Source organism: Desmodus rotundus, chromosome 10 (assembly GCF_022682495.2).
Source record: "Desmodus rotundus isolate HL8 chromosome 10, HLdesRot8A.1, whole genome shotgun sequence".
Lineage (NCBI taxonomy): Eukaryota > Metazoa > Chordata > Mammalia > Chiroptera > Phyllostomidae > Desmodus > Desmodus rotundus.
In genome coordinates, this window is record NC_071396.1 from 34,563,233 (window position 1) to 34,576,015 (window position 12,783).

Consider the following 12,783-nt stretch of genomic DNA (forward strand, 5'->3'; position numbering starts at 1 on the left):
GATGCACGGACCAAGGAGGCCAGCCCGCACCAGGCTGGGGGTGGGTGTCTGATGAGGGGTGCCAGAGTCCAGCGGAGAGAGAAGGGCATCCACAGACCTCACACTAATGCCTCTAATTCCCAGCCAACACAAGTGTTCACTCTAATTATCGCGCTCTCCATAGGGGTAACCAACACCCTTCTCCAACAGACAGAAACCTGGCCCTGGCCTCCTTCATGGAGCAACCCATTCAATCCCTCCCCTGGAAACCAATCTCCCAGCACTGCTGCTGCCCCTCCCCCAAAGCAGGCAGACGCTCTTCTCACCTGCCTTGGTCTCTGACACTTTCCTGCACTTTACGTGAAACTTTGTTTGGTACTTTATTTGAAAAAAACAAACAAACAATTTTTTGGTACTTTGCTTGAAACTTTTCTATAAGTTGCAGATTATGTAAAAATAAATCATTTAACAACCTTATATAACTCTAGCCATGTGCCTTAGGGTGCTGGTGCATCATCCTGTTCACGAAAAGGTTGTCGGTTCAATGCCCAGCCAGGGTGCCTATGAGGCAACCGATCTATCAGTTCCTTACATCGATGTTTCCCTCTCTCCCTCCCTCTCTCTAAAATCAATAACAAAAATATCCTCCAGTGAGGATGAAAAAAATAATAATAAAAATAAAAACCTTACAGAATGCAGCCACAGAGCAAGGAAGGGACATTTTATACCTTTGAATGTTTATATTAGAAAAGAAGACGGCAAATTAATCAGTCAAGTACCCAAGACATTTGAGAAAGAAAAACAGGGTAAACCCAAGAAGGAAGGAAATAATAAAGACAAGTGATGGCAAAGTCACAAGGTCACGTCAACACAGCTACGGTTGTGCAGAGAGTGCGACGTGATGCAGCCGATTTGGAAAACGATTTTCCTAGCCTCGCGAAGTTTAGGGTGCGAACAGCATGACTCAACAATGCCACCCTCGGCGTGCTCCAAATGCCCCCGAGAGATAGTACGAGAATGCTCTTTGCAGGGTTGTCTGTAAGAGACCCAAAACATGAAAACGAATGAAACCTCCATTTATAGAATGGATAAATAAACCGCGATCTAGTCACACAATGGAATACTGTGGGTCAGCAAAAATGAATGAACCACAGCCACACTCATCACCGCCGATGAACTTCAAAATCAGAATGATGAGCAACGATAACTAGTGGCAGAAGAGTTCACATTCTGAAACTCTGTCAAAAATAAAACCTGGGGATAAGGTATTTATGCCCCTGGGGCTGGGAAGAATGTCTTAAATAAGAAGACATGCAAACTATAATGTGGACGATGGATAAAACCGATACGGAAATTAACGCTTCCTACACGATACACACTATGAACAAGAGAAAGACAAGCCACAGGCTGGGGGAAGGCATTTGCAACAGATTTAACTGATCATGGACCAGTCCCTAGAATTTGTAAAAGAATTACCAAATGTCGGCAAGCATCGAGCTCAACAGTAAAAGGTGGGCAAAGCGTACAAAGGTCCAATTAGAAGGAAAGGAAGGTGGAAGGACTGACAAACTGGAGAAGATGCTCTACTTCTCTGCAGAGGGCAGGGCGCTAATTAAAACTCTGGTGCGGACCCCTTAGCTCCTGCCCAAGGTGCTCAACACCAGGCTGCCTCTGACCTGTGGGCTGCTGACCACACCCCGGCACCCTCTACTGCCCCTCCTAGGTGTCAGAGCTCACCTGTCTCCTCCCAACATGCACTCTGTTAGAGCTGGTTAGGTCCCCAGGAGTTAGGCACAGCCCCTGCTTCCTTCACCCAAGCCACATGGACACTTCCAGGGGCACTGGTCTCGGACAGGTTCAAGTCACAGCTAACTACGGTGACGTGACCGATAAACAGTGGGTCTCCTTCAACACACAACCCCGTTGCTCAGTCTCACTGTAGCTCGTCCTTTCTCTGCAGTGGAGTCTCTTCCAGGTTCTCAAATACTCATCCACCTCACAGTGAAGTGTCTGCCGGCTTCTCCACTCCATCCCTGTGTGTCTGAACCCCCAAGCGCGGATACGGTTTGGGATCATTCCCAGAACGCTACCCAGACGCTATCGCGATCGATGGATGCCAAACATAGTTCATGGCTCAACTGTGTTTTTCTGAGATAGGTAAAACTCGCTCTTTTTTTTTTTCAAGGTAGAAAGTAAAAAGGAAGAACTTTGGAATAACCAAGGTGTGACGGCATCTCTGGCACGTCACCCTGAGCAGGGTACGAACGCTTACATCAGCCAGGTGAGGCTCACAGAAACAAGGAGGCTCCAGTGAGAACCTCAGGGATAAGCACAGAACCTCAAGGAAAACACGCTTCCTTCTCCACTGGCTGTAAACAAAGCCAGGCCACGGGACTGGTGACTGTCAGCTTCCAGGACACAGGTACACAACCACTTCCCACCCTTGGCGAGAATGTCCCCTACACTGTCCCTGACCTGGTGACAGAGAGCATTGCCTCATCTCTCCAGAGGACAGAAAGGTCAGGCCTGACGACACCAGGCGGGGTACCCCAGCGCCCAGCAGGAGAATGGCCAGCCACTGTTCCCAGTCTGTACCTGCCGAACAAAGACACAGGTTCTTCATTTACCGAAATATTTATTAAAAGCTTCGTTGGAATGTGCTGTCTGACTTACTCGCTTCATTTTCTGACTTGGACGGACATCTCTGTATTTTTACACGAGGGTTACATTTAGAATCTCACCACCCTCGGAAAATAGCTTTTTGTGAATCTAAAAATGCTCCAGCTTGTTGTTTCAATGAGACTGGAAGCAACATTTCTCTAAATGGTTTCTTTAAAAGCTGACATAAATCAGCCCCACTTCACTGGCTACAGAAATACTGATGCAACTCACGAATGAAAAGTTATTTGCAGATTGCAGCCTGCTAAATTTGTCCTCAAAATCCACGCGTGTCACCAAATATGGGTTTTTCTATAAGCACCAAAAAATAAAGTTATTTTTAAGTGTAATACAACCCAAATGTCAACGATCCCCTCGTCCCTCCTCATTCTTTCCTTTTCTATGTCCTCTTCAGCAGTGGCTGAGAATAAAATTTCTTCACGTGGTTACACTAATATGGCATAAAATTCAGAAAAGACAAGGAAAAATTACCAAACAAATGTAAGCATTTTTGTGGTTTCTTTCTTTTCTTTCCCTCCCTCCCTCCCTTCCTTCCTTCCCTCCTTCCTTCTCTTCCTTCCTTCCTTCCCTTCCTTCCTTCCCTCTCTCTCTGTCTCTTTTCATTTCACTGTTATTCATTCACAAATATATATGCTTATTTCATACATGAGTGTTACATACATTTTTGTGCCCCACTTTTATTTTCTGGAAAGTGCCCCATTCCCTGTCAATGTCAAGTGCATTTCTTTCCCTCTTGTCTCTGCAATGCCCTCCAGGGCAGGGAGCGTATCCCTGTCTCTCTGTGATAGTCCCGGGAGTGAAGGACACTGTAAGTCTGTGGGTCTCAGCATTATTGTGAGGAAGATACCGTTATTTTTCCCACTTATAAGTGAAAGAAGTTCAAGTTCAGAGAGCTTAAATAACCTGCCCCAGGTCACCCAGCTGACAAATAGCCCAGGTAGGATTTAAGTGATTGCAAATGATTTTTAAGTTTTTACTTTGTCCTTCCCTCTATTTTCCAAGATTTCCATATGAGTATGCATTGATTTTACAATCAGGAAAGAAAGCACTCTGAAGTTGTTGTGGAGTTTGTTTGTTTTTTCATTTTTTCACGAGTTCCAGGCCCTATATCTACGATGAAGGTTAGGGTTCATTCCCTCTTTAGGGACTCCTTGGAACACAGAGCTTAACCCTGAGGAAATGCTTGGACTCACTGCCAGGGTCTAATTTCAAAGCCCCATACTCTAAACAGACAATCAAAATACAATTCGCAGATGAGCCTGATAGAGAGACAGGGGTGGGCTGCAGCTCAGGGGGTGTCTCTCTGGAGTGCCGCAGCGGTGGGCCTGCGGCTGAGGCGCATAGAAACAAGGAGCCAGCGGCCCACTTCCTACGAGACTGCATCGGAGACTCCTGGATAGGCGCAGCGCCATCAGGTGGTCTCTGGGGAACAGACGTGGACACTGCCGCATGAGAGGTCGGAGGGCTGCTGGGCCGAGGCCCCAGGACTCTGTCTTTGCCATCAACTGCTCCTCCTACAGGGGCAGGAATTCAGGTATCCCAAGTACATGTCCTCAAGGCTTTTATAGCAGGCTACATCTGTCCAATGTGCGTTGATTGCTAACATCCCCAAGGCAGGAAGGACTCAACACCTCCACTGGAAGGGGTCAGTCTGGCCTCCTTATTTATGTCCACTTAAACGCTAAGTACATCAACGTACATTATCACACCCCAATCCTCACTACACTCACTACCTCACTCACTATACAGCAGGTCAGCCTGCATCATGCACGTTCAAAGGGGAATCACGGAATGCTTTAAAAAGTGAAGCGAGTTGTCCCAGGGCCCGCAGTCCCTGCTTCACGCTAAGACTGGCCCTAGGCTCTGCTGCAGGGGAGGCACATGGGCCTGAGAGTTTCTTCACAGTTTGTCAGCAGAGTAAGTACAGAGGGATTCGGAGGAATCAGCCTCCTTCCCAAGGAGCATCCTGGAGAACCAGGTGCCCGAATGAAGTCGAGCATAACTGGGAATCGGGTCGCCTGGTTCTGGAGCCAGCTCCGCCTGCCCCAGTGTGATCCAGGGCAAATCCCTCCCCTGCCCCATCTCAGGCCCCATCTTCTCTAATACAGGATGGACGGGCTGGCTGACCTCCAACACGCAGGCTGGCTCTAGGATATCGATTCTACATTCATCTTCATTCTATTTAGTATTCTATGGCTTATGCTTTTGAGAAGCAAATCAATTTGGTTTCTTCTTATGAATACTTCATCTTCCTTCATACAAACACCGGTGAATATGAAGCTGTATGTCCCCAGAGGGACTTTATGTTCCACGCCAAACCGCAGTGCCTACTACATGACTAAAAAAAAAGTGGCCGCTTTAATCCCCCAAGGACGGCTGTTAGAGATAATGCAGAGGGCAGGGGCACTAAGCCAGGCAGTATCAGGACAGCACCCTGAGCCACCAGGCTTCCAAGTCTCCAACTGAGCCCAAGGACCTGATACCCCATAATAATCGTGTTTATTGAGCACTTATTATGGGCCCGTGGCTGTTCTCCCAGCTTTCCATACATTTATTTATTTAAATCCTTATAACAACTCTATCAAGTTGTTATTGTCTGCATTTCACACGCAAGGGCAGTGAGGCACAGAAAGGGTAGGGAACTTGTGCCAGGTCACACAGCACGCCAGTGGCAGAGCCAGGTTCAGGTGCAAGCATTCTGCCTGCAGACCGGTCTGTCACAACACATATTGGCCTGATTTATAACCAACAGAATCAGGGAATATTACTGTGGGATGAGCCTATTGCCACTGCGCTTAGGTGACATTTGAAGTGTTACTATGGTCTTTTTTTTTTCTTTGAATCTTGTACTTTCTTTGTACCCGTGACTCTTTCCCTGTCCCAGTAGACAGAGCATGTGGCACCTTCTGCTTCAGAGAGGGACAATAAAGCCAAATGATAGAGAGAAATGAGGAAACAAGTCTTTTCCTGGCACCGTGGGTCAGAGAATGAGGCTGCAGCTTTAAAAACTGGACAGACTATACTAATAATTTAAAAAACTCAACATGAATGTTTTTTCTCAAAACACCAGACTTTGGTCGTCTTCAGTATATCAAAGCCCACCTGAGCTCTTCTCTGGCGTTGGCCGGGCTCAGCTCAGGAGGGGCGATGTGTTTTGCAACTGTTTACAGGAAGAGGGGGCGCTTGATGGAGCCAAAGAAAGACCTACTGTTGGCAGACCAGATGGACGGAGGGGCCCGACTGGGGCAGGTCAGCCTGTCTGGTCAGCTCCGGGCCAGGGCGACAAGGTCACAGAGGGGAGCTTGTTCTCTGGGCAAACAATATCGGGCATTTGCAGCTTATGAGGGACTTTTGTAACTGAGACTATCCGGGTGCTGACCCTGATATCAGGAGGTAGCTGGAATGGGGGACCCAGGGTGCAGCACAGATGTGTCCTTTCTTGCAGATCACAACAGGATTCAAACCGAGACTTTTGAAATTCTCTCCCATGCGGCTCTTCATACAGTCACAGATGCCAGCTGCCAGGAGGCACAGGAGAAAATGATTGTCGCTGGGCCTCGGTGCCCCAGGACGAAAGCACGGAGCCCTGTGAAAGTACATGGTTTTATAATCCCATCATTCTTGGCACATAGCACAATCCTACTATGTGGTATTTTTATAAAAGCCTTAATTCATGTCAATATTTTAAATACGCCACTACGCCAAGAAGCAGAGACACCCCAGTAGCTAGGAGCATACCCAGTGCTTATATTTTGGTCTTTTCACTAAAACTAACCAAGGTGCCTGAAAGTAGACACAGGCTCCAGGCCTGGGACAAGGCTGGCTGGTACAAGATGACCATGGAATGAATATCTTGTTATGTCAGAACGTAAGTGCTCAAAAAATGACAGATACATGTCATACGGACATGGGACCAGCTTGAGGGGATAGCCTCTGACTATGCCTAGAACAATGTGAGCACAAAAATAATTAAGTAATTAAATACAGTCACAGTTGATAAACCCTTAGGAAAAAGAGGAAGTCATAAGTCCACACCGGTGATAAATCAGTACCTAAATAGGGGACACGGAGGACTGTGGGTTAAAACAGACTACCAAGCCCTGGCTGGTGTGGCTCAATGGATTGAGTGTGGGCCTGCAAACCAAAAAGTCGCCGGTTTGATTCCCACTCAGGGCACATGCCTGGGTTGTGGGCCTGGGCCCCAGTAGGGGGCGTGCAAGTTGCAAGAGGCAACCACACGATGATGTTCCTCTCCCTCTCTTTCTCCTTCCCTTCCCCTCCCTCTAAAAATAAATAAATAAAATCTTTTTTAAAATCTTCTGATTTAAAAAAGAATAGAATACCAAGAGTTGACTATCAAACGTGTTGGGAGGGCTGGAGCTGGCAAAGCCTTTTTTGCAGCTATCGTGGTACAGACTGGATGGGGTGAGAAGCACTAGGGGGTGCTAAGCCTAGAGGGGGAAATCCGATAAGCAACAGATATTTGCTTGATCTTAAAATGTTCCCCCATAGATTATTAGTTACAAGGGAGAAAATAATAATAATAATTATACAATGAAAAAATCAGAGAGCACCTAGACCAGGGGATTAAAATGAATGTGACCAGTGAGAGACAGGTGAGTATCACGTCCCTCCAGATGTGACATGGTGACAAGGACACAGTATCACTGGTACAGTGCTCCAGCCAAGAACGCCAGCCACCATGCAATCGCCAGCAACCACCCGGCAAACACAGAATAAGGCGCATTCTGTTAAGGGGGAGGGGAGGGCAAGCTGGGTCCCGTAAAAAAAATGTCAATGTCGTGCAAGACCAAGGGAACTGTGGAATGTTCCAGATGAAGGAAGGCTAAAGAGATATGGCATTTAAACCTGGACCCAAAGCTGGATCCTCTACGGGAAAAGGGAAAATGCTACTAAGGACATTATTGGGTCAACTCACAAAGTGAAATACAAATAGCACATTTTATCAAGGTATTGTACGGATGTTAAATTTACTGAAGTTTATTCTGATCCCTTTAGTGAATGCACGCTGATTTGTGACTAAGAGGCCACACAGACACTTCGACAACTATCTCCCTGGTTGGCACCAGGGACGGGGACAGCGGTAAGGATGCTGTCATCAGGAAGACTGGGTGCAGCCCGGGAGAGGGGCGCCGATCTCTGCAGCGATCCTGTTCTCTCTAACCTGCAAAGTGCCTCCAAGCCAGAGGTGTCTCTTCAAAATGAAAATCACCATCAAGCCATCCCTCTCTAAAACGCTCCTTCTGGGTTACAAGAAAACCCAAAAGCTTCAATGAGATCTATTCAATGAAAAGTCTTCAACCAAGACCTCGAATGGCTTATTCTGAGAGCTTCGTCTCACATCTCTCCACCGTGGTTCTCCACGCCCCACCCTCAGACCGTGTTCAAATGCCTGGAGTTTGCCTTGTTCCTTTGCTACCTCAGCAACTTTTCAGACACTGTTCCTTGCCTCTGAAAGGTTCTCATCCTCACCCCACCTCCCTTCACCTAGCTATCCTCTATTCATCCTTCAACTCAGAGCTGACTTCTTGTGCCCTCTGAGGCCACGGGGAGGGGTGTTCCAGCTCACAGCCCAGGCACGTGAGGGAAGATGGCTTCCAGCCTCAGAGTGCCCCCCGGCCTTCGAGTCTTTTCAGAGGAGACCCCAAACAGCCTGTAGTAGAGACAACCATCCCCTGTGTCCTGTTCAAGTCTGCGAGCATACTTGTTCTATGCCGCCAAGTTTTGGGATGGCTTATCGTGCAGCAATAGTACCTACACCACACAAGATGGTAATAGGCATTATGCACAAAGGAGAGCTATTCCTGTAATTAAATGTCTTGGAAAGCACTCCATCGCACAAATTCCAACTAAAACAGAGTTTATTTTACCACAGTCTTTTCATATATAATGTGCACTGTGAATCTCAATCTCCAAGAGGAAGATATAGTATTTGGTGTTCCTGGAACTTTTCTTCTTTCCCATGAGCTGTCATTCTGCAAAGGCTGATGCTGGAGCCCGAGTCTCACAGTGAAGCCAGCTGAGGCCCAGAAAGGCTCAGAGACCTGTCCAGAGGCACCCAGAGTCAGGACCAGAGCCCGGGTCACCCGATGCCTGGCTTAGGGCTGCTCGCACAGGCCTGCTCAGGGCAGACTCAGGTGCAAGTGGCTCCCTCCCTCCACACCCCTGCGCCATCCCTTCAGCCTCCCCTGTAGCCTGCACCTCTCACCCCTGCCTCCTTCTTCACCCTTTACCTGCTCCCCCCAAGGCCTCTTTCTCTGAGGACGCCTGTCCTCCTCCACAGGCAGCCGAAGAGATGGGGAAGGAGAGGCAGGCGTGGGCAACAGCCCCCACCTCATCCCCCCCTACTGCCCTCCCCCAATGCACACACCGCACACCCCCCACACGGCCCACCTCCACAGCCAACCTCAGCCCCTCACAGCTGGGCCTGCCTCCGTGAAAGCTGCTTCTCTGCCCTGAACACTGCCTGTTGTCCCATCCATGGAGCCGCTCGACTCCTCCTCCTTCTCCCAGCCCCGGCTGGAAGAGGAACACAGCCCTCCCTTGTCCCTCCTCTTGATATTTCCAGTAAAAGCACCTCGAACACAATCTCGCTGCCACAGCCCTAATTATGTGTGAAATCATTTTTTTTTTAGCTCGAAACCAAAGCAAACAAGCACACACAGAGAAGCCCATTCTCCCCGGCCCGGGAGGAGCGCCCCGCTCCTGTTGGGTTACCTCAGGCCTGCACAGAGACCCCGCTGTGTTTCTGTGTTTCTCGAGCTGCCCCTGGCCAAGGTGCCTCCCAGGCCTGACCAGGGAAGCGGTCCACCCCCTCGGAGAAAGAGTGGGTTTCGGTGTGTTCTGCGCTTTCCACGCAGGCTTACGGGGCCTCACGTAGGCCCAGTGTATTCTGAGGCCGCAGAAAAATGCCTGTCTGAAAAAGAGTGGGGTACTCAGGAGTCTTTCCTCCTGGGGGAAATTGTCATCATTTTATTTTTTTCTATTCTATTTTTGGATGTCAGGTACCCAAGAGGAGAGGAGATCATCCGTATCACTATTCATACACGGCTATTTTTTCTTCCTTTTTTCCTATTTTCTTCCATCATTCCCCCACTCCCATTCCCTCCATTGACGACCGTGCTCGAGCTTGTTTGACACACATCCTTCCGTAAGTCTGGGCCTTTGAGAAGATATTGCTAGGGGGAGTATATGTGATGCTCATCTATTTACATGGGCCTGTTAAAGACTCAAACCACTTCTAATTTGGTCTTCTTGGTCCTGGGTTTGGAAAATGTGTCCGTCTTGCTATATGGCCCTGTTGGAGAGGACCCCTGCACAGTAGTCCCACACAGGCCCCCATGACACGGGTGCCCTGACCTGGTGATGGACACCTGATCGGCTCCTCCTCCTTGCCTCCACAATAATGCAGTGATGGGCACCCACATACGCGTCCCTTTATGGGTCTTTGCAGGAAACACTTGGGCGTCTGTGTCTGGGATTTGGAATGCTGGCTTACAAGATACACACTCGCTTGCTTTCACTGAGTACGGCCCTCTGGTTTCTGGAATGCCTGGAACCGATTTACACTTTCACCAATAGGACACGGGGGTCCCGTTTCCTCGCCATCTTACTGGCATCTGACACTATCCAACTTTCTAACGATTGCCAATATTTGAAGATAAAATGGTACTGCTTTCTAAAATTATTCTTCTTATGTCTGCGGAGGTAACGCACCTCTTCAAACAGTCCTCAGCCATTCAGGGTTTTGACCTACTGTAGACTGCCCAGCGAACACACTTGAATTTTACCGTTTGTCTAAGGTACGTGCACACACACCCTACCTGTGGGCCTCGCGACTGAACTCGCACTAGACACAGACTAATTCAAGGGCAGTTTACATCACTACAAGGTTAGGTTGCCCATCCAAAATCACGGTCTGCCGGTGGGTAACGGAAATATAGTGTGAGTCAGACATGCAATTTTCAATTTTTAGTAACAACATTTAAAAAAATAATAAAAGGTGAAAGGTGAAATTAAATTGAACAGTACATTTTATTTAACCCAATATATCCAAAATGTCATCATTTCCACATGTGATCAATATAAAAAACATGAATGAAATGCTTTACATTCTTTTATTATGCGTAGTTGATCTTCAAAATCCGGTGTTTGCTTCATGCCTACGCCGCATTTCCGGCTGTAGTCCTCGCGCCACAACTGCTCCCGCGTGGCAAGTGACTGGATTGAAGAGCTCAGGTCTCTTTCTTCACTTGTTCATACACTGATAGAAGTTAACTGCCTTACCGGGTCTTCTGCAACGTAAATACTTCTGTAGCGTTGTGGTGCCCAGGGGCAGGACTCGGGGGGCGGCAAGTGAGGCACCCAGGGGCAAACTGAAGGCGGTGTCCACTCTCCGGGTGGCAGAGTGGGTGCCTCCTCAAACCCTGCACCCCACACACTACTCTCACCCTTGCCCAGCCCTGATGCAGCCATTCAAGTTGTGGTATTGTTTTTTTTTTGGGGGGGGGGGTTATAGTTAGCTTTTTATTTTTACATTTTTTAAAATTGTTCAAGTACAGTTTTCTGCCTTTTACCCCCACCCCTTCCCACTGACACTGAGAACAGGTTGACTGCGGTATCGTTTTTAAGACTAGTGTTTAAAGGAAAAGGAAGCAGCTATTTTAAATGCAGGGACTCTACATTTTAAATTGGGGACTCTTAAAAAAGCCAAAAACTGTTTGTTACAGCTCTTCAAACTAGAAATGGAAAAGCCACAGAAGCATATGGCAAAGTCATCATTAAGTCGCATTAATTAAAAGACTAATAATGTCTTATACAGTTGACACTGCTGAATGGACGCTCGGGAAAAAAAATGACAGCACCGCCACTTCCCATGATACAGCCACTTGTCAAATTAAAGACTTAGCTGCAACCCTGGTTGAGTAGCTCAGTTGGTTAGAGCATCATTCGATACACCGAGGTCGCAGATTCAATCCCCGGTCTGGGCACACACATACAAGAATCAACCAATGAATGCAAAAACATAAGTAGAACAACAAATCAATCTCTCTCTCTCCCTCTCTCTCTTTCTCTCTGTCCTCCTGCCTGTTTCTCTAAAAAAAAAAAAATCAATTAAAAACTTTTAAAAAGACTTGGCTGCAACCATGAAAAGTGAGTGGCTCTCTCATTGGCAGCCTATGAACGGAGGAACGCACAGACATGGCTGGATTGCGTGGATTTGTCCAGAATCACACAAATTCATCACTGAAGATGTTTTACGTGGACGCTTGGCAACCAACACACGTGGTGTTGACATACTATAAGCGTAGGAGAACTTTCCCAAGTCCCTACTTCAGGGGCTATCCGCAGCCGACGGCTCATGAGAAAAGAATAAGTCTGCAAAGGAGACTGAGCAAGCAGGGATGGGCTGAGAGGGGGAAGCAAACCAGGGGAGGGCCACGGGAGGGGAATGCTCAGCTCTGCCTCCTGCAGCTGAGAGGTCCGGGGGAGTGAGAAACTCATCAGATTTTGTAACACGGGAGTTACAGCTAACAGCCGCCAGAGCTGCCTCAACAGAATGATGGAGGTGAAAGCCAGGGGTTGAACACACCAAAGAGAGAGAAGGGATCATCGGGGTGAGGTTGTGAGAAGAACTGAGGGGAAGGCATGGGTGCCCCAGGTGAGAGATGGGGAGGGGCATGTGCTGCCCAGGGAGGCAAATCAGGTTGGTTGCAGACCCTCGTGCTCGGCCTCACCTGTCTCACTCGTGTCAGTCCCTCTAGAGCAGTTACTGTCACACACAGTAGTATGTTCCTATCACCTGGGGAACTGAAAAAACGCTGCTGCCCAGGTTGCACCATCGGAGATGTTGGCTAAATTGGTCTGGACACAGGCTGGGCATCAGGTGATTTCCAAGTTCTCCAGGTGATAGCAGGGGGCAGCCAGGGATGAGAACCACTCTTCTTCTCTTTTTTTTTTTTTAAGGTTTTTCTTTCTTTATTTTAAGAGAGAGGGACAGGGAGAGAGAAAGAGAGGGAGAGACACATCAATGTGTGGTTGCCTCTCACTTGGCTCCCACTGGGGACCTGGCCCGCAACCCAGGCATGTGCCCTTACTGGGAAT